Genomic DNA, 25,258 nt, shown 5'->3' on the forward strand with positions numbered 1-25,258 from the left:
TAGGGGAGGGAAGTCTGGAGTGACAGCCACTCCGGAGTGCCTGGGGTTCAGACAGGCCTGCTCCCTTTCCAAGAAACAAGCCTAGAAACTCTCCTTGGCTTCTGACATTCTCCCCTGATTCCTCCCCCAACAATTCTCACTCTTTAGACAAGATGCCTGCTTGGCTGAGGAGGGACCCATTCAGAAATCTCAGTCTCCTAGGCTTTTTGCTCATTGGCTTGCTGGGTGCAGGCTGGGCCCTGGTAGATGCAACTCCTTAAAGAGGACCATGAGACCTTCTGAAGCTGGGCCTGACTCAGACGGGGAGCCACGGTATGGATGACCTGCCTGGTACCTGCTCTTGTATCCATCTCGCTAACCCTAGAGGTTGTGGCTGCTTCAACTCTGAGACAACCCTGTTCTTCATTTGCAGGGGCCTCTGGGGAGACCTGGCCCCACGCTGTCTCAGGTGTTCAGATCATGACCTTGAACGTGATTACAAACACCAGTCTGTCCCAGGGCCCAGGTTTCTGTCCTCTCCTCCACCTCCTAGACCTATTTCTGGGTCATCTCCTTGGATACCACCTGCATGCCTGTTTAGACCTCTTGGATCACCTGTTCTTCCCCTGCTAAAGCAGACCTTGGGTTTGGACTGGGTCTGGATCTTTGGCTGAAGGCATGTCTGTATGGCTGAGGCAGTCCGGGCTCCGTTATCTTTGGATTCTTGGCCCCACATGCCAGCTCTTCATTGAACCTTTCTGGGCTTGCACTCATGCTCTGGCTCCAACCCAGATGACCCATCCTGCAGATGAGCAGTTCAAACCTTGCTTGTTCCAGCTCATCTAGAATGCTCCTGCATTCAGTCTTCATAGAACTTGTTCTAGTGCATTCTGTGACTCAGCCACACCTACTAATGTCCTGAAGTTTCTGACTGTCTGGTCCCCTCCCCTGCACAGAGCAGAGGGAGGGCAGAGCTTCTCTGTGGTCACAGCACAAGGGAGTGCAAGGTAAAGGCCAGAACCATGAGCAAGGGAGAAGTTAAGCTAAAAAGATGGATCCTAAATGGGCCACAAAACCAAGCAGACCCTGGCCCTCGGTGCCATCCAGAGAGTGCTAGGAGAACCCCAGGAGAAGGTGATGGGCTTGGGAGACAACCAGAAAAATGCTGGTGCCTGGCAGGTGGTCCTGGTGGAGTCCAGAGAGCGCGTGCCAGAACCTCTGGCTGTTATTTCACATGCTCTGGCTCTTGTTTTTGTGAGTGAGGCAGGTCCATAAAGCTGCTGCAATGTGACAGATATTGGCTCATCACCAGTAAAGGTTTATTAAGTACCTCTGGCTGCAAGCCCATGTCCTTGCAAGGTGAGAGCTGAGATTCCGAGGAGTCCCTGAGTGGAAATTGGAGGTGTGGTAGTGGGACGCACAGAGATCATGAATTTTCAAGGCTCTCTGGGGAACAATCCCTTTTTCTTGTTTCAAAAAAAATAGATCAAAACAATGAAGAAACAGAGAGGGAGATAAAATAATTGTGTATTTACTGCATGTTAGGCAGTGAGTCTCTGTGTACACACACACACACACACACACACACACACACACACACCCATTTGGCAAAATCCTACAAAGCAGGTGAGATTAATGTCAGTGCCATCTTATTATAGATGAGGCAACTATGATCACAAGATTGAACTTTCACACATTTCTCACGTAGACGCTTCACAACCCCATCATGATTTTCTCCTATTTAAGAAGCATCTAGGTAAAGTTCAAATTTAAATGATTAAAATTGGCTTTGGAGAGATAGACACCTTGCTTTTCCACTTAGCCAGACCTGGGTCCTACAAGCCTGTTTTGAGAGAGAATTTGTAACTTGCTCTGTAGACATGAAAAAGTTCATAAGAAACAAAATTGATAGGAAAACAATGGAGAGAATAGCTCCGGGTTCCTTGGGTTGATTCTTTGTTAATGATCAAGAGGTGCATTTAGGACAGTGGCTGATAGTTAAGATCAGATTTTCATCTTTGCTGTTTGGTGTCATTTTCCCCAGGCTTCCACAGATGGAGAAGAAGGATGTTGAGAACTTGGCCTAATAGTATGAATGTTTCTGTAACATGGCATGTGCAAAAGCAGAAAGGAACACATGAAAGGAGGAAGGAAGCAAATTAGAAATTAGACTGTTTCAGCTGGGCACAGTGGCACACATCCCAGCAACTTGGGAGGCTGAGGCAGGAGGATCGCAAGTCCAAAGCCAGCCTCAGTGACTTAGTGAGGCCCTAATATAAATAAATAAATAAAAATAAAAAGATACAAAGGGCCGGGGATGTAGCTCAATAGTTAAGGGCTTCCAGGTTCAATTCCAGGTAACAAAACAAAACAAAAAACTGTTTCAAATATTAAATCAACAAAGCCTGGTAGAGCCTTTCCCCTAACTTTGAGTTAACATGAGACTTTCACCTAAATTTGGCAAGTGGGAGGCAAATCTACATTTGCTGACTTGGACGGGGTTCAGGTAGCAGGGTTTCTCTGCTTAGCTGGGGAGCACTATGGACTTGCAAACCCTATTATAATAAAATCTACAGATCTGGTGACTCCTGAGTATTCCTCCAGGTGCATTATTGGGCAGACCCATGTGTGAACCCTTATAAGCTGTGACTACAATTTAGAAAAGCCGGGTCTTGGAGTGTGAAAATGCCAGGATGCTTCAGGAAACCTCAGAGAGGGCCTGGTTCCATCGTGAAGAAAAGCCTCCTTTGAGAAGCTGGGCCCCCATTGGATGCAGACAGTGATGCCCGAGAGTTTGTGCAAAGTGTAGGACCAGGCCCAGCCGCAGGACAGCCCAGGAACGCAGCATGAAAGCTTAATGACTTCCCAGCTACCTCCAGAGCCCATCTCAAGGCCGATAAGTTACCCTTAAGACACATCTTGGCCAGGCGCACCTGCCTGGCTCCCACTCCTGGCCTGGAGCTGGACACCCAGGTCCTGTGTATCCTACAAGGTCCCAGCCCCTCCCCCTGTGCCCTGGAGTTTTCCTCATTGCAGTAAAACCTTTTCCACCTGCTGTTCTCGGCACAGTGGTGGGAGGTGTTTGGTGTTTTCATCTAGTCACCCACCATTGTAGAAGGGACTCAGCCACTTCAAGTATTGCCCTAAAGCTCCTCTGCAACAGGGAACCTTGTCCCTGCCACCCAGGTGCCTGCCTGTGGGCCTGGACCCTGCTCATGGGCTCCACCCCATCCCCCTCCTGGAGGTCTGGCCTGTCATTGTTGAGGTGAGCTGGGCCCCGAGATGAGGTGCTTTATGCATGTTTTTATTTTTATTTTCAGTGTAGCAGTGTATTTAAAGATTTAAAAATTTTGCACACATACATATTTTATTTAAAATAAAATTCTCTCACTATTATTTCACAACTTGTTTTGTGGTGCCTGTGTTCCTGGGTCTTTTTTTTTAATTGGTTCTTTTTAGTTATACATGACAGTAGAATTTATTTTTGTAGCAGCTCAATTCACAGTAGCTAAGCTATGGAACCAACCTAGGTGCCCTTCAACAGATGAATGGAAAAAGAAAATGTAGTGTATATGCACGATTTTAAATCCCCAAAGAAACTCTGAGGAGGCTACCATTCTAACCCCATTATCTGTAGAGATGTCCAGGAGCCTGTGCAAGAATGTTCCCCAGGCTTGGCTGAGCCCGGAGCCAAGCCAGGCTTCTCCAAGCCTCACACGTTACTGTCTCCCCTGCTGTCTCCAGAGCAAGCCCTTCTTGTTCCTCTCTGCAGAAGAGTGCCCCATCTCCTCATAACTTCACTCAAAATCTACCTGTGATCTGGCCATTTCCCCTAATAATCTCTCCGAATAATTCAGTATTTCAGTTTCCATAAGCAGGATTTAAGGCCGACTGCTTTATCACTGAGAGTGGAGACTCTTAAATCAAAGACCTAGCTGTCTTTAGTCCATTCCAAGTGACATCTTAGGTTTGATTTGTGGTTTATGAGACAAAATGGTAAAAGTTCCAAATGGATGTATCCACTTCAGTTTTTAATGTATTTCAAAATAAGTTTGTACATAACCAGGGATTATGGAAATCATAATTATATCGATGTTTACAAATAAATCATCCACATCTGTGGTTAATTATATATGTGAATTGTTTGTGTGTGTATACGTGTACAGGTATATATACATACATGTATACACACACAAATATACATATACAAATAATTTGGCCACTTGTATCTATATACTATACATATTCTCTATTCTCCCACATCTGTGATTATAAATTACCCAACAACTGAGTGCAATTAGAATTTGGACCAGAAGTAAAATGAAGATGACATTCAACCTGAAAAAGAGGGATATTCTTTGTGAAATAGATTTCAACACAAACTCTTCTGAGGTGGCTTTATATACTTTGCATAAAAAGTATTTTGATTTGATTTGTGAAATAATTGTCTTTGCAAAGTTGTAAGTAAATACAATCTTATTTAAAATGCTTGGGGAGGCAGACAAATGGCTAATTACCATATGAAAAATGTTCAAACTTATGAGTATCAAAGACATGTAAATTAAAAGAACACTGAGTCTTTTTTGTCTATCAAATTGGCAAGTTTAAAACATTATACCCAGAGTTTGTGAGGATGAACATTTGTTGGAAGAGCACTTTGGCAATATGTGTAGATATGTGTACATAAGTGTATTTAAAATGTTTAGACCCTTTGTTTAAGTAATCTTGCTTCCAGGGCTTTTTCTAAGGAAATCTTGAAATATTTATCATGCAACATTATGTATAGTAGTTACAAATTAAAGACTCCATAATAGGGAGCAGGGAAACAGGGTGGATCTAGATGCTGTATCTCTACCTAGATAATCTACGTAAAGCATCTTTAATGCATTAAGTAAAAAGGCAAGCTATAACCCCGTCTATTACATTAGCACCATGGTTTTATGAAACAAAATGTTTGTAGATGTGTATAGAAAAACAGCTAGAAGTAAATGTATCAGAATGTTCACAGTGGTGGCGGGTCCCGTTGGCTTTTAATTCTAGTTTCTTCGTGTTGCCAGATTTCTACAAGAGTAGTCCTGTCTGCAGAATGCCAGACCTCTCCCTGCAACATTAAGAAGTGCACTGGCTGGGCGAGAGGTCGGAGTCGGTGGGCAGACAGCTGCCCTCAGGACACAGACTTTCAAGCCGGGACTCTATCAGAGGAGGTGAGTGGGGCATCTCCCCTGGGACTCCTGTCCTGAAGCCAGGCCCGAGTGTCCTGTGCATGAGATTAGAAGCTGACAAAGCTCCAGCCAACCCACCTGGGTCCCAGCAGGGAGCAGGCTGCTTACCTGTGGTGACGTGCAAGCAGAAGCACCCGTGGGACTGGGAGGTGGACCACCTTCTGTCCTGGCTTGGGGTTGGGAAGAAGGAAGACCCAGCACGGGACAGCAGTGCTTCTGTGCTGTGGATCTCTGGAGGCCCCGGCGGAGGCACCAGGCTGGGAGGGAAAGAGCCTCCTGTGCTACTGGGAATGATTTAAGCCGAAAGAAACTGGGGCCTTGACCCCACAGACGCTTATTACTTTTTGTAATAATGGGAACACTAGAAGCTGATCTTGCAGCTCAGCAATGCCACCAGGGACCCAGGCTCTTGTCAGCAATCGCTTTTCTATTGAGTTTACTGTTTATGCCTTAGGGTTGTAAGATGGCTGCTGCTGCTCCAGATATCATAATTCCCATCCCTTCAGGAGCCCCGAGCAGAATCTCCATTGCATATTGTTAGGAAAACTGGGTCACATGTTACCCAATCCCCTTGGCTCCAAGGGAACCTGGAGAATTGACGTCCTGCAAGGGGAAACAAATGGGCACAAATGCCTTAAGCCAGCTGTGATCTCCTGGCAGGACACATTCATTCAGGTTACAGCCGGGATTTGTCCTCAGAGAGGTGGTAATGGCTATGAGGTAGGCAATACCTATACACAACAACACTCAAACAAGATCAAAAGAATTCCTGCCTGAAAACTGTAAACAATAGAGAAGTAGGAAAATTACTTTAAAATAAATACATTTATGACCTTCAATAAGTTACAGAAAGAACTATAAAACATGAATTCAACAGGCAATTGGATCAAGAATAGATGTTGATGGTTGGGCAGAGTGGAGCACATCTGTACTACAGTGACTCCAGATGCTGAGGCAGGAGGATTGCATGTTCAAGGCCAGCCCGGGCAACTTAGCAAGACCCTGTCTCAAAAAAATAAAATAAAATAAAATAAAATAAAGGGCCAGGGATGTAACTCATCAGTAAAGTGCCCCCGGTTTCAATCCCTAGTATTAAAAAAAAAAAGGCAATCAAGCAAGAAAGAAAAGGTGGATATAGATAAAAATCAGAAATCTTGGAAATGAAAGTACAGTCATCAAAATAAAAAATCAGATCTTACAAATGAAATACTGATCTGGGTGTAGTTGAAGAGGTTGAGATGGAAGCCAGACTTTGCCTGTCACCTGGAAAGCCACAGACAGTCAGAATCAGGAGGGACGCGGAAGGCGAGCTGAGAGATTACACGTCATTATGATGGATATTTCTAGAAGACAATAAAGAATACGAGAGAAGCAATATTTGAAAAGATAGGGCTAAGACTTTTCCAGAATTAAAGGTAAACATGAATCCTGGCATGAAAAAGGCATTTTGTTAAGCAGAACTAAAAGAAAACAAAACAACAAACAAAACTGAACAAACCCACCCAGACCTCACACCAGAGGAGCTCAGAGAAGAGGGGAAGACGGAGGAACTGCAGCCAGGCTGAGGGCAGATTCTGCAGGTGCCTCTGATGGAAGGACCCCTTGAAGGTCTGAGGGAAAACCACTCTGAAGGCCGACCTCTGAACCTGGCGATGGTGTTTTCAGAGGAGGTACAGAACAAACCAACCAACAAAACTCAAGTACCACAAAGCAAAGCAGGAACACCCATTATCAGGTTACCTAAACAGCAACATTCAAATATGTAAATAGAATAAACATAGGAGGAAACTGATATGATCTTAGGAAAGCAAAGATTTCTCAGGACATAAGTGAACATGAAGTGTAAGAGGAAAAAAAATGTTAAGCTGAAATATATCAAAATTAAACACTTTTGCCCTCCAAAAAACAAATACCATTAAGAAAACAAGAAGCTTTGGAAGCGAATATTTGCTGAGCACAAAGGGCATACATCCAGGATCTATAGACAACACCTGATCCCAAATAGAAGAGATTTAACAAACACTTTCACAAGAAGATAAATAAAATGATCAATGAAGACTTAAAGATATGATTGTTGTGATCAGCTGTCAGGAAGGTGCAAAGACAGAACCACAGTGAGAAAACATATTAACCCACCAGACTATAAAAGACTAAAATTTTAAAAGATGAAATACCCAGTGCCAGCAAGGTGGTAGGACAAGTGGAACTGCTGTTGAGGACATAAAATGTCACGACTTTGAAAATCTGTTTACTAACTTGTTAAGAAGTTGAGCATACCTACAAGTCATATTCAGGCACTCTATTCCTAGGTGTCCATCCCAAAGAAAAGAAAACACATATCACACTAATGTTTGCACAAAAATGGTCACAGTAGCTTTAATCACAGTGGCCAACACCTGGAAATAATCCCACAAACTATCAAATGGTAAATAGGTAAAGAGTGTGTGGAATATTACTCAGCAATAAAAAGGAACAACTACTGAAACCAACAGCAACATGAGTAAGCCATTAAGTCATTCTGAATGCAGATACAAAGTCACGTTAAAGCCAAATGCAACAGAATGCATATTGTACTAGTTCTATAATTTGAGAAATCTGTAGCCTATGGATGGGGTGGAAGGATGGGCTGTATATAGGTACCAAGAATTTTTAGGGGTGATGGAAATGTTCTGCATCTTGATTGCGGTGAAGTTTTCTGAGCATTTACATTTAACAAAATCCACTTGAATGGGTGCCATTCATTGTATGTCAATCATTCCTAAATAAATATAATAAGGAAAAAATAAATTGGTATAAAATAAGACATTTTCAGACATTCAAAAATAAAGAAGTTTATATTTTATTAAGTCTTGATAAAAGAACTTGAAAAGTACTTTGGAGGAAAGAAAACAAATGAATCAAAACAGCAGATATATACTGTAAGGAATTTAATGCTTCAATCAGAAAATCCTTTGAGGGTACCTTAGTTCATTTTTGTAATGCTATAATAGAATACCAGAGACTATGTAATTATGAAGAAAAGGAATGGATTTCTCACAGTTTTGGAGGCTGGGGAGACCAAGGTTGAGGGTTGCATATAGTGAGGGTCTTTCTGTCTTTCTACTGTGTCATATGGTAGAAGAAACCAGAAAGCAAGAGAGGGGGGTGGTGGAGGACGTGTGCATGTGTGTGTGTAGGGAAAGGGCCAAACTTATTTTTTTATCATGAACCCCTCCTGCAATGACTAACCCCTTTCTACCATAATGACATCACAACACAGGGACTTCGAGGGACACTTTCAAGTTATAGCAGAGAATCTCACAGACCTCATACAACCAGCTAGTAACTTCTAAGTTTAACTATTGTTTATCATAAAGATACCAACTGCATAAAAGTAAAAATACTTGGCACTGGGGTGGTGGCTCAGTGGTAGAGGGCTCGCCTAGCACGTTCGAGGCCCTGGGTTCCATCCTCAGCACCACATAAAAATAAATAAATAAAAACAAAGGCGTTGTGTACAACTAAAAATAAGTAAATATTAAAAAAGTAAAAATACTTGTATAAAGAACTCCCTATGTCTAGAATAACCCATACTTCCATAAACCCAGCTTGCTTGAATTAGGAAATACTGTTATTTATTCATCATTGTATGGCATGTTCAGTTTTTTAGAAAGTAGATTTCTTTGTGTTCTCTCAAAATATGTCAGATGAAATATTATCATTTTGTGCATTTGTAATTTTTAAGAAATGTGAAAGGTAATTAGAATATGAAAATAATGAAAAATGGTATTGTTCCCAAGACCTCAAATCATATTATTAATATCTTGTAATTGCAAAAGACCTCCCTATTTCTTATAACCTTCAGATAAAGATTTATTGATTATTGATTTTATTTTTAAAATATTTATTGTACCGCTTAACCTCTTATGTAGATTGCTCTAAATTCTGTTTGTTGAGTACCATTTATTAGGCACTGAACTCAACAGACTTAAGGCATAGGAGATTGGACCAAGACTTGGTCTCAACCAAAACGAGGTTGAATTTCTCCAAGAACTGTGCTAACCCTCTCCATCTCCAGCCTAACTGATAGGGGGCGGGATATTGTTCCTCCTCTTGCTGCTTTGGTGTGGTGTGTTCCTAAAACACACCCGTGCAGCTCAGAGGCCTCTCCTTTTCTTAATCCTAAACCATCCTTTTGTTTTCCAAGCGTTGGGGGGTGGGGTGGGGAGTGAGCAGTGTTCTATCATTCCTGGTACACACGCTGTCTCCTTCCTGAAAATTGAAGAGTAAAGAGCACCAGCTCGTGGGTGAGCAGTGGTTTCCTTACAGCAATTCATAACGAACTAATGTCATAAATCACGAGGGACTGGCCAGCACCCAAAACGAAATACCCTTGGCTTCAGACCACACGTGTCTGCCGTGTCAAGATGTGTCCTGTTTATTCCAGTCACAGAATATTAGACCTGCAAGGGAACCAAGAGACAAAAAAGTTTTATCACCTCCCGTTTCCATCTTCTCCATAAATTGGTAATAAACACACCTAAGTTCCTTCATTACAATGTGATAGATTGTAACAGCAACTCCGAAGGTCCATTATATAAATCATTTAAATAGAGATTCAGACAATTTGAAAAATCCCCATCAATTACCAAGAATTCAGTAACATTGACACGGCGAGGTTCAGTTTGCACTGCACTTGTGGATGTAGACACTTAAAATGCAGATTGTGACCCAAAGGAGCAGAGAGGCTCATTAGTTATGTAAAATCTTTTCTTTCTTTAGTTGTGATGGGACGAGGATTGTTGAACTGATAGATGGCCACTGATCTTGTGAGGAGGCTGTGGCATCTCCTGTGTGACACACTGGTTGCACTGCAGCTTTACAGCCTGACGGGATTTGCTGTCACACCTGGATCCATCCCGTGGTGGGCACCTTTGGTGGGCTGAGTGCTGTCGAGGAGTAAAACAGTTAGCGCCTGGCTTGGAATGGGAGGGGGACCCTTCCCCCTCTTTTTCCCAGTTCCTGGAATATTTTAAAACAGAGACCAGGAATGATGCGTAGCACAGCCCCTCGACGGGCGTGGGATTTTGCGTGGGATTTATGAGTGCTCTTTCCCAGGGCAGCCCATTTGTTTGGTGCTCCTGAGAGTCAGCATGTCCCTACATCTGCACGTGTTTTCCCTAACACAACGTGACGGATGACTTCCACTTCGGCTCTCCACCCTGCTGGCAGCTCTGGTTTCCTCTCTTCAGTTACTGAAAAGGACGCCTCCTTCTCCACCAGCACCCAGTGTCTTGAGGGCAAGGGCCACTCATTGCTCACAGGACTCCAGAGCCGTCTGCTCTGAGTGGTGAGACTCAAGGCTCAAACGTGCATGTGCATAATAAAGAGAGGCAGGGTGCTGACATTTGGGCCAGGCAGATAGGCTCTGCTGTCTGCCTGGCTCAGTATGTCCTGCCTTCCTGCCCAGAGTCCAGCCCTGGGCACTGGCGTTGCCGAGGTACAGAGGCTTGGACTGTCTTCTCCACCACTTCCCAGCCTCCTGCTCAGCGCCGCCTCCCACCCTCCTCCTTCCTCCACTGCAGCCCTTTTGGACTTCGGGGGTCACACACTTGCCTCTTTTTGCCCAAGAGGCCTCTATTTACATTGCCTCCCCATCTGGGCTTCTTGAAATTCTACTCATGGCACCAGATCCATTTTAAGTGTCATTTGAAATATTTATAGGGACGACTTTTCCTCCTAATGTCTGTGATTTCTCCTTCCTGGGACTCTTAGGAAATCTGAGGCATGTTTTGGCACGTATCATTCATCTCTCCGTCCTTGCCTGTGCAGACAGCTGTCCGTCGACCGTGCCCGGCACTTCCCAGCCACTGGATTAGAATATGGAATCCCACAGTCTACGCTCCTCTCCAGATTATTATTCTCATCATTTCTGGTGATTCCACATAGATTTAATCCCTGGGTCTCTCAGTTCTTTTGTCTCCTTGCCTCGTGGGATCTGAAGTTTCACAATGGCTTTGATGTGAGTCCATCTATTATACAGAGGATGCTAGATACTGGTGGATTCTTCCAATATAGAAGTTGGTGTCCTTAAACTTAGGGAAATTTTCTTGAATGACTCACTAGAAATCTACTCCCATACCATTATGAGCTCTGTAAGCTAATCAGTGAATTTATCTACTGATGTGGGTTAACTGGGTGGCAACTGTAGGCAGGTAGGTTGTGGGCTAGAGGAAATAGGTCATCGGGAGAGTGCCTTTGGGGTTTATATTTTGCCCATGGGGAATGGAACTCTCTCTGCCACCCTGTCCTGAGCTGCTTTCCTCCATCATGCCCTCCACTGTGGTGTTTTACCTCCTCTTAGGCCCAAAGCTATAGAGTTGGCCGACTATGAACTGAACCTCCGAACCTGTGAGCCAAAATAAACTTCTCCTCCTCTAAACTGTTCTCATCAGGTCTATTGGTCACAACAATGAAAAGCTAACTAAAGCAGACATACATTATGATAATAATTATGTGTCAAATTGACAGGGTTAAGGGATGCCCAGATAGCTGATAAAGCATTATTTCTGGGTATGTCTGTGAGGATGTTTTCAGAGCAGAGGAATTTAAATCAATAGTCAGAGTAAAAATGATATACCTACACTAATGTTGTTGTGGGCCAGGAGAGAATAAAAAAGTAAGGATGACTGGATTTTTTTCCTTCTTGAGCAGGCACATTTATCCTCGCCTGCCCGGGGGCATTGGAGCTCCTGGTTCTTGGACCTTGGGGACTCTAAGACTTAGGCCAGTGGTCCCAGGTTCTCAGGCCTTTGGACTCAGACTGAATTTTACTACTGACTTTCCTGGGTCTCCAGATTGCAGACAGCAGATGGTGGGACTTCCAGGCCCTCATAATCTCCTGAATGAGTTCCCTTAACAAAACTCCTCTCCTCTATGTGTCTGTATGTAACCTGTTGGTTTTTCTGGAGTACCTTGACTAATTTCAATGGTATCCTCCTGTATCAATTCTCATTTTTAATTTCTTTGTTCTTTTGCTGTTTTCTTGGAGATTTCCTTGATTCTTTCTGTGAATCCTCTGATGAATTTTGCACTTATATTATCAAGGTTTTATTGATGAATTTATATTTTTATTGCAGTAAAATATACACAACAAGAACTTTATCACTTCAGCCACTTTAAGTGTGCATCTGATGGCATCCTGTATGCTCACAATGTTCTGCTGCCATAGCCACTGTTTGCTTTCAGAAGTTTTTCATCATTCCAAATAGGAACTCTGTACCCTTTAAACAATAACTCCCTATAGCCCTTGGTAACCTTGATCACACCTGTTGCCCCTATGAACTGGCCTATTCTAGGTACCCCTTATAAAGGGAACAATCCACTGCACTCTGCCACCAAGCTGCACCCCAGCTCTACTTGTCCTTTTGTGTCTGGTTGATTCCATATAGCATGTTTTTAAGGTTTGTCTGTGTGATAGCCTTATCATGATCCCATTCCTTTGTATGACTGAATGTTTCATTGCATATACATCCTCAACCCACACTTTGTTTTCCCTTCATCTGTTGGTAGACATTTGGGTGTTTCCACCTGTTGTCTGAGTTTCTGCGTTCAGTTCTTTGGGTATGTACCTAGGAGTAGAATTGCTAACTCTTATGATAATTTTGTGATTAACTTTTGAGGATGTGTCAAACTATTTTCCACAGAAACTGTACTATTTTAAATTCTTAACAGCAAAGTATGAGGGTTCCAAATTTCTCCGCATCTTCACTGATGATTGTTATTTTTTGTCTTTTTGATACTATCTACCTGATGGATGTGAAGTGGTATCTCATGGTTTTAATATGCATTTCCTTCATGACTAGTGATGATGAGCATCTTTTCATCTTATTAGCCCTTTAAAAAATCTTATTTGGGGCCAGGGTCTTAGCTCAGTGGTAGAGTGCTTACCTAGCATGTGTGAAACACTGGGTTTGATCCTCAGCACCACATATAAATAAATAAATAAATAAAATAAAGATATTGTGTCCATCTACAACTAAAAATATTAAGGAAAAAAATCTTCTTTGGAGGAGTATCTATTCAAGCTCTTTATTTTGCCCTTTATTTTGGCACTGAAGATTGATCCCAGGAGTATTTGACCACTAAGCTACATTTCCAGCCTTTTTTATTTTTAATTTTTGGGGCAGGTCTCACTAAAGTTGCTCAGGACCTCAGTATTGCTGAGGCTGGCTTTGAATTTGTGATTCTCCTGCTTTAGCCAAGTTGCTGGAATTACAGGTATGAGCCACCATGGCTGGCTCTTTGCCTGTTTTTGAATTTGGTTGTTTGTTCGTTGGTTGCTGAGTTATAGCAGTTTTAAAAATACAGTCTATATATCAATACCTTGTCAGATGTATGATTTACAAATATTTTCTTCCATTCTGTGGTTGCCATTACTCTGTTGCTTGTGTCCTATGATGTGTAAAAGTTTTCAGTTTTGATTAAGTCCTATGATGTGTAAAAGTTTTCAGTTTTGATTAAGTTTTGATTTGTCTAGGGGGTCTTTTTTTGTTTGTGCTTTTGGTATTGTATCCAATAGATCATTTCCAAATCCAGTGTCATGAAAACTTCTCTCTGTTTTCTTCTAAGGGTTATATAGCTTTTAAAAAGTCTCTTAAACTTAGGTCTTTGATCCATTTGAATAAATTCTGCATGTTGTATCAGGTAAACATCCAACTTCATTCTTTTTCATGTGGATATCCAGTTTCCCATCACCATGTACTGAAAAAACTGCCCTTTCCCATTTGAATGGTCTTGGCATACTTCTTGAAAATCAATTGAGCATACATGTGAGGGTTTATTTCTGGGCTTTCTCTTCTACTTTATTGTTGTATGTTTGTTTTTATGCCTGTACCACACAGTATTGATTACTTTAGCTTTCTAATAAGTTCCCAGGACTGTGAGTTCTCCAACTTCGTTCTTTTCCAAGTCATTTGGATATTTTATGTTCCTTATGCATTCTTGATATGGTTTTCTATTTCTGAAAAGAACACTGTTGGGACTCTCATAGGGATTGTGTTGGAACTTTGTATAGTTCCGTCATTTCAATATTACATCTTTCAGTCCATGAACATGGGATATCTTTATTTATGTCTTTTCAATTCTTCTCAGCAATGTTTTATAGATTGCAGTATGCAAATCTCCTATCATCTTTGTATTCTGTAATAAATAAAATAAAATTTCTGTATATTTGATTCTTTTTTGAAGCTGTTGTCAACTGCCAGAATTTTAATTTCCAAGAGACTTTTTTCTTGTAAGAATGCCCTCTCCCTCATCTTTAAAAAGAAAATAGAAACCTATTCTTACGCCTTGGATGCAGTATCTGTTTTTACTTCTCTGAACGTTTGAATCCTACTCACACTTTTGAAAGCTTCTCTCCCTCTATTTATTCCCTGACAGGCTGCTGCCTCCTGTTTACTTTGGTCTCTGTCTTCTGTATTAGAAACTTTCCTTGAGGTCTTGTTGTTCTAGCCTGTCTGCTTGAGATTAAAAGTGCGTACTAAGGACTGTTTGGGTGGGGCTCGTCAGTCTGGAGCTCCCCTTTGGGATGCTGTAGGTGGGCTGTTGTAGGGAACACTGGGGTCAGAATCTGGATATGGATCTGCTTCTTTGTCTGGTCAGACTCCTCAGAGAGAAAAGTGCTGATCCCCTTCCATAGAGTAAAGGTCTGGCTGCAGACTTTGCCAGCCTTTAAAAGATATCTACAGAATAAATCTCTCCAGTTCTCAGCCTTCCCCATGATTAGCCTGAAAGTTGACTTTCTTCATATCTGTTAGGGCAGTTATAGCTTATTTCTCTGCTTTCTAGGTGTTTTTTTTTTTTTTTTTTTTTTTTGTGGTGCTGGGGTTTGAACCCAGGGCCTTGTGCATGCAAGGCAAGCACTCTACCAACTGAGCTATATCCCCAGCCCCTCTGTTTTCTCATCCAATTCTCCTTCTTTTGTGAAGTTATGTCTTAAAAACAAACAAAACAAAACAAAACAAACAAAAACAACACACATGCAAACAACCAATGGGCTTCGGGATTTGGAATTTTGTCAAATGGGAGAAATGAACATAAGCTTCTGGCTCCTTTCCCCAAAGTCAGCTCTAGAGAAAGTGCAGAAAGTAGAGGAGAATGTGGAACCTAGGAGCTAAACAACTACAGTACAAAACCAAATCCAAAGCCAAAGCCAGAGAAAACCTTGGGGGAGACTGTTAGTATGTGTAGGAGGTCTTACTCTAGGCAGGGCACGGCTGGGTCTTCAGTGAGAAGATGAGTGACTCTTTCCCATAATGTGACTTTGGGACAACTCTTGGCAATCCCTTTACTGGAAACCGGTTCAGATAGTTGATATCTTAGAGGGTACGGCCTGAACCCTGCTGTAATGAGGAAGTGCTGAACCCTTGTTGGGCTGACCTCAGTTACCTGCCCTTAGGCTTGTCTCCATACCTCAGGACTAGGGGTTACCGCCCATGGAGAGTCAAACTTGGCCGCACTTGAGCAGTACCTGGCAAGCTTTACAGATCCATTCTAGCCACCGCCCCCCAGATCTTAACTATTTGGAAGCTCTAGATACGGGCCCAACATTTCATATACTTTAGAAGCTCCCCCAGTGATTCCATTGTGTGTCAGGTGAGAAGCACTGTGTTTGCTAGGGAAGCACTAACCTCAGGAGTTTCCAGGAAGGGGCCCCAAGTGCTTCTTTGGTGTCTAGGGCTTTCTCGTGGGGCTACTGCTAAGTCCACCCAGGATGTGGCCTGCCTTTAGCCTCTGCCACTCTCTGCTTGCCTTCATATAAATCACCACCCTGAGTAGATATTTCCAGGACATATGGGCTTAGATATCAGGATGATTCAATACTTAAAGAATACAGTGTCTCAGAACTGGGCCACATATAACCTTCTGAAGTAGAATTTTTTGGAAAGATGGACCAAAAGCTTAAAATAGGAAAAAAATATATATTTAATATAAACATATGTATATATATTTTAAGAGATGAGGAGGAGTCATTTTATTTTCAGTCTTTCTGTGAATCTGGTTTTAAGCATGTCATTTTGAGCAACATGTGGTTGCACCTTGCACTTTTGACATTCAGCAAAACTGTCATCTTTATTCAGTGGTTTAACTTATTTAAATTCAATGTAATTATTATAATGAGATTTCTTTCTGTTATATTTTCCACTTGTTCTGCTGTCTTCCTATTTTCCATCCGATCGACTGAAATTTTTCCTGCTGCCTTAATGGTTTTACATCCTAATTTTGTTCTCTAGGTGTTTACCTTTAACTTAAGAGCATACCCCTGTTTATTTATCCCTGTTGGTATCTGAAGCCAATCGATTTCCATATTCTTGTTCTCAAAGACTGTTCATAAAAATATTGTCTAGAATTGCAAATTTTTAATGGAAATATTTTCTCTTTTTTTGCTTGTTTAGCTGTAGTTTTAATTAATTTTTTTAACAATTTAAGACAACAATGAAAGTTGATTCTTTTTTCTCCATGCCTTTTTCTGCTTTTCTTGGTCTTTCTTTTTTTATTTGAGTTCTTTCTCCAAAAATGTGTTCAATGTGAGTGTTTCTGTAGCAAACTTTGAGGTATATTTCTAAAAAACACTTTTATTATACCTTACATTTGAATGGCAATTCAGATAAATACAACATAATAGGTTCAAAGTTCTTTTCTTTCTATATTTTAAAAATATCACCCCATTGTCTTCCTGAATACAGTGTTGCTGTTCAGAATTCTGATGTCATTTTGATTCCTTCATTTGATGCCTTCAAAATAGAATAGAAGTGTCTTGTAATAACCAGTTTATCTGGCATCTAACTTTTCTGATTATTCTCCTCGGTGGACCAAGACATACCCTTTAGAATTGATCCCATTGTGTTGCTTGCTTCCTCCGGATCTGCTCTTAGTAAAAGTTTTTGTAGACCTATTTGCATACCTAACTCTGAGTGATGAATGAGACTCAGTGAATTTAGGTACAAATAAACCCTCAATGAGGGTGTGAAAACTCCCATGGTGGGAGCCCAACAGCAGGCTGTAGGAGCCTGCAGGTGGTTGCTTCGATGGTCTTTCTGACACCCTTTAGAGCAGTCTAGGTTTATGTAGAACTCACTGAATGCTCTGCCCCGAGTCTGTGGACTTCACAAACATCAGGTCATGCAATCCTCAACTCTTATAGCTGGATAGGACCCCCTAACCCCAGATGGAAAAGCTGAAGGCCCGTGGGGTTAAGGGTCACGCAGCCAGTACATGGCAGTTTCAGGGTTTAAGTCCAGTCTGACTCCAGTATCCGTGCCCCTGTCTGTTTTACCCACTCATTCTCTCTTGCCACGGGCAAGGAAGGCTCTCATGCTAGATTCAGAATAACCAAAGTCTGAATTCACCAGAAATCTGCTGAGTGCTAGCCTCATGCTAAGCAAATTACATATTTTTCAGAAGGTCATTCAATGGAGTCATTCCATGGCTGACCTTGGAGTCCTAGGCAAGGAAGACTGATGGGGGGATCAGCAGCTCTTCTGTTGCTTTTTGTAAGAAGCCACTTGGAAGGGTACCAAGGTGACCCTTGAGGTCAGGTTTCATGTGGTGGGAGGCTGGTTTCCCAAAGCCCTGTTGGATTTGTATGGAACCTCCATCCCTCTTCCCCCTGAATTCTCTTTTTTTTCTTTTTCTTTTTCTTTTAAAGAGAGAGAGAGAGAGAGAGAGAGAGAGAGAGAGAGAGAGAGAGAATTTTTTAATATTTATTATTCAGTTTTCAGCAGACACAACATCTTTGTTTGTATGTGGTGTTGAGGATCGAACCCAGGCTGCACACATGCCAGGCGAGCGCGCTACCACTTGAGCCACATCCCCAGCACCCCCCTGAGTTCTCTTAATAACCTCACCCAATCCTAGATGTAGCACGCAAACCATCACCTGGAACATTTTTATTACTAAGAACCCAGGGCCCCTGCAAGTTGCCTTCTGGCCAACGCTGTTCAAATGGGCCTCCCAAGAAGGAAGCTTATCAGTGGAGAAGAACCAAGAGGATCATACTGTCATTGTTGAGGTCCCCACAGGCTGGACTGGGCATCCTCCAGATCCTTTGAAGGTCCTTTCTCCTGACTCCAGCCTCACTAAGTAACTCATCACCACAACAGGGCTAATTAGAAGTACAGTACTGGGGACTGTAATTTTTGGGCAGTGGGTTTTCTCTTTCCCCATGGGGATGGGAATTGGGAGCTCAGGATTTTCTTCTCACTAATCTGTACAGTGAATTAAGTCTTCTTGCTGTGTTTTAGCTCTTCCCCCAAGAAATAGCAATTTACTTCCTTGTAGAACTGTAGTAGTGAATTAGGATTAATATATTTTTTGTCTTTGAGTGGCCAGGAGCAAGGCACAGCTCTGCAAACCCAGTGGTACTGCATCTGCACAATAGATGACCATGTGTTACTGACGCTCTGATTTGCCTACTTTTGATTGTGTGTGCTGGTACATCCTAGGCCTCAATACTACATGCTAAGAGAGAATTGGATGGTTCTGAACTTGGTTAAAAAAAAAAAACCAACACAGTCAAACACAAAGATGCTCATTTGTTCTGGCTGCTTTTCTACCAGTGGCTTCCTCAGATGAAGTGGCTCTTCCCAGAGTCACAAGGAACCCAAGGCTAAGGCACAGAGTACTGTGCCAGCAAGGGGTGGCTGTAATTTCAGAGACATTCAAGAATAGTTTGAGAACCTTGGCCTTGGAGTATTTGGAGCTCTCCAGAAGCACAGACCTCCTGTCATTGAGAGGAGATGAGCACGGCTTTTCTCCATGACACGTTTCTCTGCACTGAGAGGCCTTTGTGTCACCCTGGCTAAGTTTCCAGCACACAGGAAGTGTTCACAAACTGCTTGCTGAATGGATTATCAAAGTGACTACGATTCCTCCACTAAATTCTTCTCATTAATGTCTCTCCTCGCAAATTACACCCTTATTTTCTTTTTGGAAATTGAGTAGAGCAATTTGTGTCAGTCTTCATCTAGGGTAGATCTGTGATGGCTTCCCTGCTCATAACTTCTTGCCCTAAGTGGCCACGCACCATTGGAATCTGCTGCTCTCCTGGCCTCAGATGATGGGGTTAGGGTGAGCTCCTGGCTCCATGCTGTCTGGACTTAGGTGGACTCTTAATGACAGAGTGCCGCCAGGGTGCAGGCCATAAAGACTCAAAGCCTGGAGTGGCTGTCCTGGTGCCCTGGCAAGCTGTCTGAGGGAGGAGAATGGACCTCTCTTGGTGGCCCCTGAGAGGTGAGAGATCGGTCTGTTCCCATGGACACCAAGAATCCTGACGTTGTGGTTTCTTTGATTCTGAGATGTTTCTGAATTTTATTCTAAATTCCTCTCCCTCTTCCTGTGCTACTTCAGTGAGGAGTGCCCTTGAGAAGACCCTTCCTACATCGTTTCATTCTAAGAGTGTAAACAAATTCTCATCTCAGCCCCTTAAGAGAAGCCAAGCCTATGTGAGCGCCTGGCCATTGGCTTCTTGAGAAGTCCCCTTCAAGATTTTCAAGTGTGCTTTCCTCCTCTCCTTGGCCTCTTCAGCATCCTCCTTCCTTGTCTCTGATGGGGTATCCTGGACAGAACATGATGTTCCTAACAAAAGTCCCATCAGTGCTATTGAGAGTGAGGGAGTCCCTCTGAATCCCAGTGCCCACATCCAGGAGTATTTAAAAAGTGGTTTCCATGTATTTGAAAATAATATTTGAGAATTCAGGATGTACAAATATACATTTCCCCCCTAGGAACAATATTGTTCTGCACTCTTCTACAGGGAGCTTTGATGCCATCTCTACTTTTTATTCTGCTTAATTTACCAAACGATCAGAGCTGTGTGCTGTGGTCTTCCACCATGTTTTTGAACTAATCTGTTTACTCTTCTAATTCTAACACTGTTATGTATCTGAGCTTGTTTTATTAAACAGATGTAAATTTAAAATGGTGTCTTCCTGAGGATCTCTTCCTCTGTCCCGATGAGTGACCATCTTTCCCCAGTCAGGCCTTTCCCCTTGTAGTTTGTTCTGTCTCATGTAGCAGGGCTAGACTTCATTTGGTTTTTATTTTCCTTGTGTCTTTTATCTATTCCTTTGTTCAGAGCCTTTAATAGTATGTTTCAACCATTGTGTTATAAAGATATATACCCAGATTTTGATTTTTAAAAAGTAATTTGAAAAATGTTTACATGGTAAATACACATTATTAAAGTCACATATTGTCTTTTCCTTTCTATTTACCTTTTCCTTCCTTTGTTTAACTTTCTTTTCTCCCACTTTATTGTTTAACTTAGTTTTCTTTATTTTTTACTCCCAATGCTAGTGCCATGGGTAGCTGTGCATCCTGTTGCTGTTTTCTTATGGGTTACCTTAAAAGTGTAAAATGATGCTTCGTAGTAATTAAGCATTATATGTATATACTTCCAGACTAATGGTTTACCATCTAATACCTTAAAATGTTTTAACATCAACCATGATATTTACATCCAGTATTTTGTTTTTACTGACTTCTGTTTTTGAATGTCATTGCTATCATTGCTTTTCTAGTCATGCTTCTTCATAAATATCTGAATATTCACCAATTTCTTTGCTCACATTTCTTGTATCTCAATCTTCCTTCTTCTTCTTTTAATTTCATTTTTGTTGGCAGTTTCATGATCCAAATTGCTCCCTTTTTGAAATGACAGACATCTCAATGCTGTATTTTGGCAAGGACATACTACAGATACACTGTCGCTTTTTTCTTCCATGTTCAATTTTTTTCATGATGCAATAATACTTGGTTGTATTTTTTTCAAATGAAGATATGTTAGTTAAAAACTGTTTCAGTTTGATTGAAAATGTCTTTATTTTTCCTTAATCTTTAATAAGAGTTTGGCTGGGTTTAAAGTTCTAAGAGGACATTTTTTTTTTCCTCTTAACACTTTGAAAATACTTCCATTGTTTTCTGAGTTCTATTATTGCAGTTGAAAAGTCTGTTGTTAATTTGATTATCATTCTTTTTTTGAAAGTCTGTGTTTTATGCTTCACATAAAAATGGTCTAAAAATAAAATAAAATTTTGCAGTTTTTTGTACATTGTGTTAAGTGCAGACTTATTTGTATTTGTTATGTTTGCTATCTGAAAGGATTACTGAGTTCCAGGATTCCTGTCTTTCTTCAATTAGGCAAATATTGTCTTTTCCTCCCCCTTTCTGTTTTTTGTCTGGTTCAGTTTTGAAATTTGTTGGATCTTCTCATTTTATTGTCTGTTTATCTCAAATCAAACCATTTTACACTTCTTTCTCTCTCTCTGACTCTTTCTGGATATTTCACAGACGTATCTCCAATTCACCAATTCCTTTCTTCTGTTGTGTTTGAGATGCTTTTTAATCTATCCATTGAGGTTTAAATCACAATGACTGAATTTTTCATTTCTACAATCTTTGTTCGAATCATTTTCAAATGTCTGTTACTTTTAATAGTTTCCCCATTCTAAGACTAATGATTTTAAATGTACTTATGCATACAGTTTCCATCTAATTCTATCAACTAAAGTTCTTTGGGGAATTTTGTGTTGTTTTTGTGCTTATTGAGCCTTTTCCCTTGAGAGGATTGTTTCCTCCTGTATCTTTAAGTTCTGAGTTCTGAGTATGTCTCTGAGTTATCAGTATGGGGTTCACCTTTGTGAACTTCTCTGTGGCTTGGACTTGTGATGCAACCTGTCCTGAAAATTCTGTGTTTGCTTCTGAAAATAACCTTAAAGATGTTAGCAGTTTGGAAGCATTTTTATCTTATTTTTTGGCATGGAAGTTTGTGATCTGTGTGATCCTATAAATTGAAGCCAAATTTACATAAAGAACCCTTAATTTAAATTCCATGGGTAGTCTATTTCTAATTCAATACTAATCAGTAATTAAAAACTTCCTTGGTATCCCTCTGGGTCAATGGCTGGATTAAAAAAATAATTCTTTCATTGAGAATGTAGCCATTCAAGGGTCATGGATTCATGAGAGTCTCAATTTTAGCTCTCAGTCTTATTGGGGGTTAAGTTCTTTTGTGCCTGTGAGAAGTTAAAAACCGCATCTCTTGTTTCAGTTCCTACTTCAAAACAGACAGATTTCACTTTCCAGTTTCTAATTTACAGCTCAATTTTGGCCCTTGTGAAATTCTTCTAACTTATTGTAAGTTCAGTTATGTACTTGATATGATATTTGCTATGTTTATCTTTATCTGTATTTGAAAAATTATTCACATTATTTTCAATTCAGAAATCATAATTATATAGAATCATGAAGTACAATGTGATTTTTTTTCAATGTAATATTTTGAACAGGTATACAATGTGGGCATGAAGCTAATTAACATATTCATTATTTGCTTACCTATTCTTTTTCCATAGTGAGATATTTGAAATTTACTGTTATTTTGAAATATATGACATTATTATTGACTTAGCTAAAATAAATAATAATCACTGTTGTTATTAACCTTGCTAATAAACTTGATTTGCAATCGATATCAAATTCTTTTCCTCCCATCCAACTCAAACTTTGTACCTTTTGATCAAAGAATTGCCCCTTTCCTCCTCCCCGCCTACCAGCCTTTGGTAACTATCATTCTACTATCTACGTCTGAAATTTCAACTTTTGTTTTTTTAGATTTTACATAAAAGTAAGATTATGTAGTATTTGTCTTTTGTGTTTGGTTTATTTTGCTTATCATGATATCCTCCAGATTCATCCATTTCCCCTATGGTTGTACTAATTTGTGTTCACACTCACAATTCCCTTGCCAATACTTGTTGTCTTTCGTATTTTGATGAAAGTCATTTTAATGGGTGTGGGTGATATCTCACTATAGTTTTACTCTACATTTTCCTAATGTTTAGTGATACCAGTCATTTTTTCATGTCCCTGTTGGCCATTTGTATATCTTGAGAAAGGTCTGTTTAAGTCCTTTCCCCAAAATGACCAGATTAAAAAGAATGGTCAAAAAATGACCAGGTTACTTGTTCTTTTGTTATTGAATTGTTTGAATTCCTTATTGTGGTGGTTAGTTTTTGGTTGCTGTGACCAAAATACATGACAGGAACAACTAGGGGAGCAAAAGTTTATTTTGTCTCATGGTTTCAGAGGTTCAGTCTATGGTTATTTAGCGTGAAGACAGAAACATCATGGCAGAAGAGCATAGTAGAGGAGGAGGAGGAGGAGGAGGAGGAGGAGGAGGAGGGAGAAGATGAATAGGAGGAGGAGGAGGAGGAGGAGGAAGAAGAAGAAGAAGAAGAAGAAGAAGAAGAAGAAGAAGAAGAAAGAGAGAGAGAGAGAGAGAGAGAGAGAGAGAGAGACACTTTCTTCAACCATGCTTTACCTGACTACAGTTACCACTCTGTAGTTCATTCAGATCCATCAAATGGATTAATCCTCTGATGAGGTTAAAACCCTTATAATCTAATCATTTTTTCAAAGTCCAATCCTTAGATCTTATTGCCCTGGGGACTTTTCAACACTTGAACTTTTTGGGAGATATTCTAGACCCAAACCATAAGACTTAAATATTTTGGATATTAAATTCTTATCAGATGTATTGTTTTCAAATATTTTCTTCCTCCCATTCTGTGGGGTGTCTATTTTGCTGTGCAGAAACTTTTAAATTTGTGTCATTCAATTATCTATTTTTGCTTTTGTTGCTTGTGATTTGAGAGTTTTATCTCTCAAATTGTTGCCCAGACCACTATCATGGAGATTTTACCCTATGTTTTCTTCTGGTAGTTTTATAGTTTCATTTCTTATAATTAAAGTTTAAATCCATTTTGAGCTGGTTTCTATGTAAATTATGAGACAAAGATCCTATCTGAATTGTCTAATGTGGATATCCAGTTTCCTGGTTTATTGAAAATTGTACTTGCCCTATTGTGTGTTCTTGGTGACCGTCAAAAATCAGTTGACCAAAAATAAATGCAGGGAGTTTATTTCTGTACTTTCTATCCTAGTCCATTGTTCAATTAGTCTGTTTTAATGCCAGGACTAAATGATTAAAATGATTTTATAATATGTTCTGAAATCATGGATATAATGAGTCCAGCTTTGTTCTTGTTGCTCATTTGTCTTGGCTATTTGGGTCTAAAGTAGTTTCATACAAATTTAAGGATAGTTTTTTTCTAATTTTGTGAAAAATGATAGAAATTTTGAAGGATTACATCAAATCTGTAGATAGCTTCAAGTAGTATGGATATTTTCACAGTATTAATTTGTCTAATCCATGAACGCAGGATTATTTTGTATTTTGGTAATTCATCAATGTTTTCTAGTTTGTAATATACATGTCGTTTTACATATTTGATTAACTTTATGAATAATTTTATGTTGCTGCTATTGTAAATGGGATTGTTTTCTTAATTTCCCTTTCAGCTAATTATAAGCATATAAAAATTACTTATTTTTATGTTGACTTTGTATCTTGTAAATTTACTAAATTCATTGATCTGTCCCATTGTTTTTTTTTCTATAAAGTATAGTATGTTGTCAACAAATAGAGACAATTTCATTTACATTGTTGTTAGAATGCCTTTTATATTTTTATCTTGCCTAATTGTTCTGGGTAGAACATTCAGTACTACGGTGGAAAGAAGTGATTAGAATGGATATACTTGTCCCCAATCTTAGAGAAAAAGCTTTTAATTTTCATTGTTGATAATGATGTTAACTATGGGTTTGACACATATGACCCTATTGTGTTGAGATACATTCCGTCTATACCTAATCTTTTTTTTTTAATTAATTATTTTTTTTTTAGTTTTCGGCGGACACAACTTTGTTTGTATATGGTGCTGAGGATCGAACCCGGGCTGCATGCATGCCAGACGAGTGCGCTACCGCTTGAGCCACATCCCCAGCCCCTCTATACCTAATCTTTTGAGAACTTCTTTTTTGTTTTTAAAATCAGAAAGACTTGTCAAATGCTGTTTTTACATCTACTGAGATGATTATATAATTTTTATCCTTCATTTTTTTAATGCGGTGTATTACATTTGTTGAGTTGTCAGTGTTGAACCATCCTTGCATCC

At 40.4% G+C, this 25,258-nt stretch overlaps 1 long non-coding RNA gene across 1 annotated transcript in view; it reads left to right on the forward strand.

Annotated features, from left to right (window-relative positions):
- Positions 1-25,258, forward strand: part of LOC113186399 (uncharacterized) — an 89,791-nt gene that overhangs the window by 22,109 nt on the left and 42,424 nt on the right. Inside the window, exon 3 of the long non-coding RNA XR_003301284.2 lies at positions 5,037-5,183. This is a non-coding gene — a long non-coding RNA (uncharacterized LOC113186399). The remainder of the gene's footprint in view (positions 1-5,036; positions 5,184-25,258) is intronic.

This window comes from Urocitellus parryii, chromosome 8, assembly GCF_045843805.1.
Source record: "Urocitellus parryii isolate mUroPar1 chromosome 8, mUroPar1.hap1, whole genome shotgun sequence".
Classification (NCBI taxonomy): domain Eukaryota; kingdom Metazoa; phylum Chordata; class Mammalia; order Rodentia; family Sciuridae; genus Urocitellus; species Urocitellus parryii.